Here is a 5,865-nt window from a genome sequence, read left to right as displayed (position 1 = left end):
CCCCCCCGCGCGCGCCCTCGCTCGCGCCCTCACCCACAGGCACACACACACGCGCGCTCGCTCGCTCGCACCCCTCCACCCCGCCCTCAGCCCGGAAGCGGGGAGCCGAAGCCCGGCTGGGGAACGCACGCCGAGCCCGCGTCACGTGAAGGGGGGAAGGGAGGGAGGGAGGCGCAGCGCGGGCATGAATGGACCGGCAAGGGGAGGGAGGAACGCGAGGGAGAGACCGTCGCCACAGCAACGGGAGCGGGCGGGCGTGGCCGGCCAGGGTCACGTGAGGGGGAGCGGCGTTGCCAAGGGAACGGGACCCCGGCCCTGCGCGGCGGAGCCCGCCTAGCGGGAGCCGGGCTGCCGGGTGTAGGCTGCCCGGCCGGCCCCCTGCCCGCTGCCGGTAGTTCCTCCTTTAATTACGGCTCTTACTAGTGAATAAGCCCGGCGGGGGCCCGGCCGGCGGGGCGGTGACTGGGCTTTCACACCGAAACACGACAGGCCCCGGGGGCGAGGGCGGGCGAGGGCTGGCGCCGCCGGCGGGTCTCTGTGGGCAAGGAGCGAGAGGGTCGGGCAGGTGTCCTTCTCTGAGGTGATGGGGGTCGGGTTTGATGCGAAACGAAGTCCTGGCCCCTGCCAGAAGCTTCTGTCCTGCCCGCGCTTGTGGGTGGCAGCTGGGCAGCGAGCCCGGGGGTGGAGGAGGTGTTTTGGGCCTGCCCGAGTGAAGGATGTGGTTCACAGGAGTACACCGAGAAGTTACTGTCGGACCGCAGGCCGAGCGCTGCCGTCGCTGCCAGCTTCCAGCTTATTTCTCTGTAGAAACGTGTTCTTTAAGCATATCAGATAGCAAACGGAGATGTAAATCCATACAAAATGAAGCAGAGTGCAATCAGATAGCAAAAAAAAAAAAAAAAATCTAAGAGTTGCTAGTGCCCAAAGCAGAAAATAAGTTGTATATATTTCTTAAATGCTCTTAGTGAGCTCTGGTACTGCATAAAAGTCAGTAGATCTGGGTCTCCTGGCAATCTCCCAGGCAAAATTTATCAGCTCGTTTTAACAATGTCTTTTCTATGTCCAGAGAAGAGGAGGAAGGAGGAAAGAGATAAAAGAATTGTCAAGATCAGGGCTGATATCTGCATATACACATTTGTCTGTGGAGGCTCGTGTTTTGTAGCAAACTATTTTGTGTTAACAGTGGCTGACATCACTGAAAGCACTGGGGTTGGGAATCTAGAAACAGATGTCTGAAGTCTTGGATACAAATCACATTCAGCGTAAAGGAAACTTGCAAGTGTAGGGGACACCAAGAGGATTTATGTGTCTAACTTACATGAACTTTCGGAGCGAAGTGTCTGTCCCTGCTCTTGAGTTTGTCTGTAGAAAGATGAGAAACTGATCGATCCGTCTGTTGGACTGGCAAGGTTTCAGGTTAATTTTTAGATTGCAGTATGCCACCAGTGGTCTCATATTCCTTATATGCTGACCCAAAAGGTAATCACGACTGCTTCATCTTGCTCATTCACCTCTGATTTTTATTTTTTTTTTTTTCTGTAGGCTGACATTCAGTGGAATGGAGGTAACATACATATGACTCTGAACTTCAGTTTCTGGATCTAAGGAAGGTCTTTCATTCACGCTGATCTCCAGTTGTAAAGAAACTGTTACGGCTCAAGCTTGGCAGGCTTCAGAAAAATTCCAGCACTTCGAATACATCAATTAGTATGCTGAATATTGACTCACCGCTTGCTCACGTGACCAACATTTAAATTACACTTTCTCATTTTTAAGCATATTATAAATAATGTTTAATCCTCACAACCTGATGAAGTCAGTTGGCATCATTTTCCCCTACTAATGGAAGAAAAGTTTGTAGGAAAAACTAAGATATTTTATTAGATGTCATTACTGCTTTCAGGTTTATTTCAAGGAAGTGCTCCTATAAATTTGCGCTGAGCTAACTAATGAAAACATACCAAAAGTAATGGAGGAACTGATTGTAATCCCAGGTGACTAAGAAAGAAGAGAATGCTTTACCGTTAAGTTACCTGTGCTCTATAATTCAGCTGTCCTGAAGGAAGTTTGAAGGGAATTTGAATTTGCCAATATGTAAGGGTAACACTTGGACACAGCAGCTCAACATAACTGACAGTGAGGTGTACTAGGCCCCAAATTAGTTTTTACAGACTTCACTGACAGCATCTCCCTTGAGACTGCTTAAAGGACAGGATTGTACATTCCAGCTTAGTGAAGGAATGGGTGCATCTTTTTCTAGAAATGATTCAGCCTGGAAGTCCCAGTTTGCAAATGTTTTTCATGCATTGTCACTTCAAGAAAAGTTGCATGGAGAAGCTCAGCAAACTTGTCTAACTGAGAACAAGAAAAGCAGCGAGTGAGTCTTTCCTTCTGGGGCACCAGGAGGTGCAAGACGTCAAGGGAAGGAAAGAAATTGAAGTGGGGAACTAATTTCCTCAAGATCTGCCTTTGGATAACTTGGAGTTTGTGCCTGTGTAGTTGCCAGTTTGATATGACACGTTTCCTAGTTATTTGATCGCGTTACTTTATGGAAGGTAGTTACTTTCTAAAGAATGCATCATATGTGTACCCTGAAGCACGTCTGGACACAAGGAACCCCTATGTTACAGAAAAGAGACATTTTGGAACAGAAACAACTGTTTTGGTAAGTGGTCATGCTGTGACATTGAACCTGACTTTTTGGGTTGACTATGGTGTTGCCAGGTAGCCTAAAAATAGAGTTTGATGGAGAATTGCCATCACTTCTGCAGAGACGTTACAGGAGGAGTGTTGGTTAATTTGTCTTTTTAACTGAAAATGCTTTTATGCTTTTCTTCATGAGCCTGTTTTAAAGCCAGTCCTGTGTTTACAGCTTTCTCACTATTTAAACAGCGAATGCAGCGTTTTCCCTCAAAGAGAAACAGCTGTATTGTTCTGGTGGAACATACACATGCAGCCAAACTAAAAGGTGACTCTCTGGCTTGTTGAACTTGGAGGTTTCCCTTTTTGTTTACAGCTCTTGGGGAATTCCAACCAAAATCTCAGATGTAATTGGAAGACATGCTTTGCCACCCTGATTTTGTTTCCCTCTTTGTTGTACCTTTCCAGCCACGATTGTTACATATATACTTAGAGACTTGGATAGAAGGGAATGTAAAGTTTATTATGTTGCAACCAAATCTTTAATTTCATGTACATGTTTTACTCAGGATAAAAGGGTGTCTTTCTCATATTTTGTTAGAAGTACCATAGGAATATATTACCAAGGGAAGCTTAGTATGAGCTAAAACTTACTGTTCATGAATATTTTATAAATAATGACTAAATATGGGAAATCAGAACAAAATTTAATTACAGGGCTCCACCACTATATGGTACCTAAGCACAGAAGGAGTTATATGAAAACTGGAGTTACAGTAGCTAGAAGAAATCCCTCTGCAGTTGTTGCATGAATGAGGAGGGTGTGTGAGCCTGTATGGAACCCAGCTCCTTCATTTGGAAGGGAAGAACACTCTTTCTCGCTGGTGTTAATGGTTTGGGATTAGGCACCTGATATAGATGGATCTCAGGATTATAAGAAGAGGTTTCTATCCTGTCTGCCAGATGAACAGAAACACTCTCCACAGGCTGCAGGGTAAATGCTTTTCTGTAGACTTGAATTAGATTAACAGAAGAGGCAGGAAAGCAAATGGTATTCTCTTGGAGGAAATCTCATCAACCAATGGAGACAAAAAGGTAACTTGCTGGTAAGAGGTGTCTTGTCCCTGTACCCCTAAACATACCACACACTGACAGGAGGAACATGTTTACAAAGGTTTCCCTAATCTTATGGTTTGGATGGGCAAGACACTTCTTGCTTTTCAGTATAGCTGCCTGTTGGGGCAAAGGAGCTCTTTACTACCTGAAGAAAGAGTATCTGAGATATCGCAGAACCCAGCTTTTTATAGTACTGCAAAGAATTAATTTAGGTTTTCTGGAATGACTTTATCTTTCCTTCCTTCCTTCCTTCCTTCCTTTTATTCCTTGTCCCACCCAGTCTCTTCCAGTTTCCTGCTTCTGCTTTATTTATAGCTAAATGTAATAGGTGGGTTTTAAGGAAGTGCCTCAGGGACCAGATAGTGCAAATCCTGCTGAATTATTGAAAATCACATTTCTTGTACATAGATATTGATGAATGGTGTTTGGTTGCCTTTAGCAGAGGGGTTAAAAGCATTTGTGTAGCGAAGAACTATGTAAACCCCCTGAAAAGTGCGGTTGCAGTGGACAGATAACAAAGTAGATGCACAGATGCATTTGACTTCTCAGGGAGCTGTGCAGCTTCACAAAACCCAAAGATTTTAGCAGACACAAGAAGTGTGTGAGTCTGTTCACGAGCACCAGCTGACAGATTCATGCAGTATACTTTTAGACTTTGTCCATGCTAGAAATTTTTGCTGCCTTCACAGCTTTTGGCCAGCTAGAAAGGAGATTTGTGCTGGGGTAACCGCCAAGGCAAAGCCTGCTGTCAGCAGTGATTTGCAAAGAGGCAGTTTACCTTGGTTTCAAGGTGGGACTCACGTACACTAGTAATCATAATTACAATATTTAGCTTTAATACAGTGCTTTTAAGATGGGTATCTAACAAGCCTTATAGGGGGATGGACGGGTATCATTAGCTACTCAACATGTATTAATTTTTACAACAGCTACAAACCATAGTGGGGCTGAAAGGGAAGGAAGAAAGGTGAACAGATCTTGTGGTGTTGATGTGCCTCCTCCAGCAAGTCTGTCCCCGTTGTTATTCTAGCATCTAAAGGGAACAGGAGCTGAACCATGACTGGTTTTTTCTGCAGCAGAAGCTGAGTACCCGCTGGTCTCCCAAATACAAAAATGAAGTTTCATACTGTTTGCCTTGAATGGAAGCAGCATGACGTGAGCGTGAAAAGAGTGGAACAGTATGTTAAGGGAAACACGACTGAAAGGAGAGAACAGCTGACTCCAGGGGCCGAGCAGATCTGCCCCCTCTGCTTCACTGTATGGGTTTGTTTTCAGCTCTTCAACTCAGACCGTCTCATGGGTCTCACAACACATCTCCACAGCTGTGGGCTGGAAAATGAAACAATTGCAAGGAGGTTGTTCATTCTTCCTGAAACAAGCTTCACAAGCTGTGGAAAATGAAAGCTAAGGGTGAACTTTAAAACAAGCTGAAAGCACTAAGATGCAGAAATGCAGAGTGAAGCCATTCAATAGAGTCAGATTTGGAACAGAGCCCTGAAAAAACCTGCAGTTATGACTAATCCATTTTTCGTGTGTGTGGTTGTAGGTAAAATCACTTCTTTTAAAGATCATTTCTCTCCCTGTGTTGGTTACAGTTCTTTACTGTCATTTTAGATAAATGACGTGTTGACATGTGAGTTCAGAATCAGATGAACTGCAATGACAGAATTATTTCTGATGCTGGAGTGGCCCTGGCTGAGCTGCTGATGAAGGGGAGAAACAATACAAACAGGATATTCAGTGTCAAGCTGCAGGGGCACCCTGAGAGACCCACCCAGAGGCAAGCACTTGAATGGTCACTCTATCCTTCAGCCAAGTTAGCTGAGGAAACTTGACGTAATAGCAGACTGTAGAGCTCAGTTTGTGCAGGACCGAACTCATGCAGTGACATTTTAGAAGCAAAATAATCTGAAATGGAAACTTCTGGTGTTCTTGTTACACTGAACAAGTCTGTGAGGCACCATGCAGTTTTACAGGGTAGCCGTTGGGGGCTTTTATTTTGTTCTCAAATAGTCCTAGCCTTGCTTGGTGATCCCTTCTCAGGAATCCCTCCGTTCTTGTGATATAGAGCCACTGATGTTAACACACTGCTGTAAGGAGGGGAGATGT

Source organism: Haliaeetus leucocephalus, unplaced genomic scaffold (genome assembly GCF_000737465.1).
Source record: "Haliaeetus leucocephalus isolate CR32 unplaced genomic scaffold, Haliaeetus_leucocephalus-4.0 Scaffold848, whole genome shotgun sequence".
Taxonomy (NCBI): domain Eukaryota; kingdom Metazoa; phylum Chordata; class Aves; order Accipitriformes; family Accipitridae; genus Haliaeetus; species Haliaeetus leucocephalus.
This window is presented reverse-complemented; position numbering follows the sequence as displayed.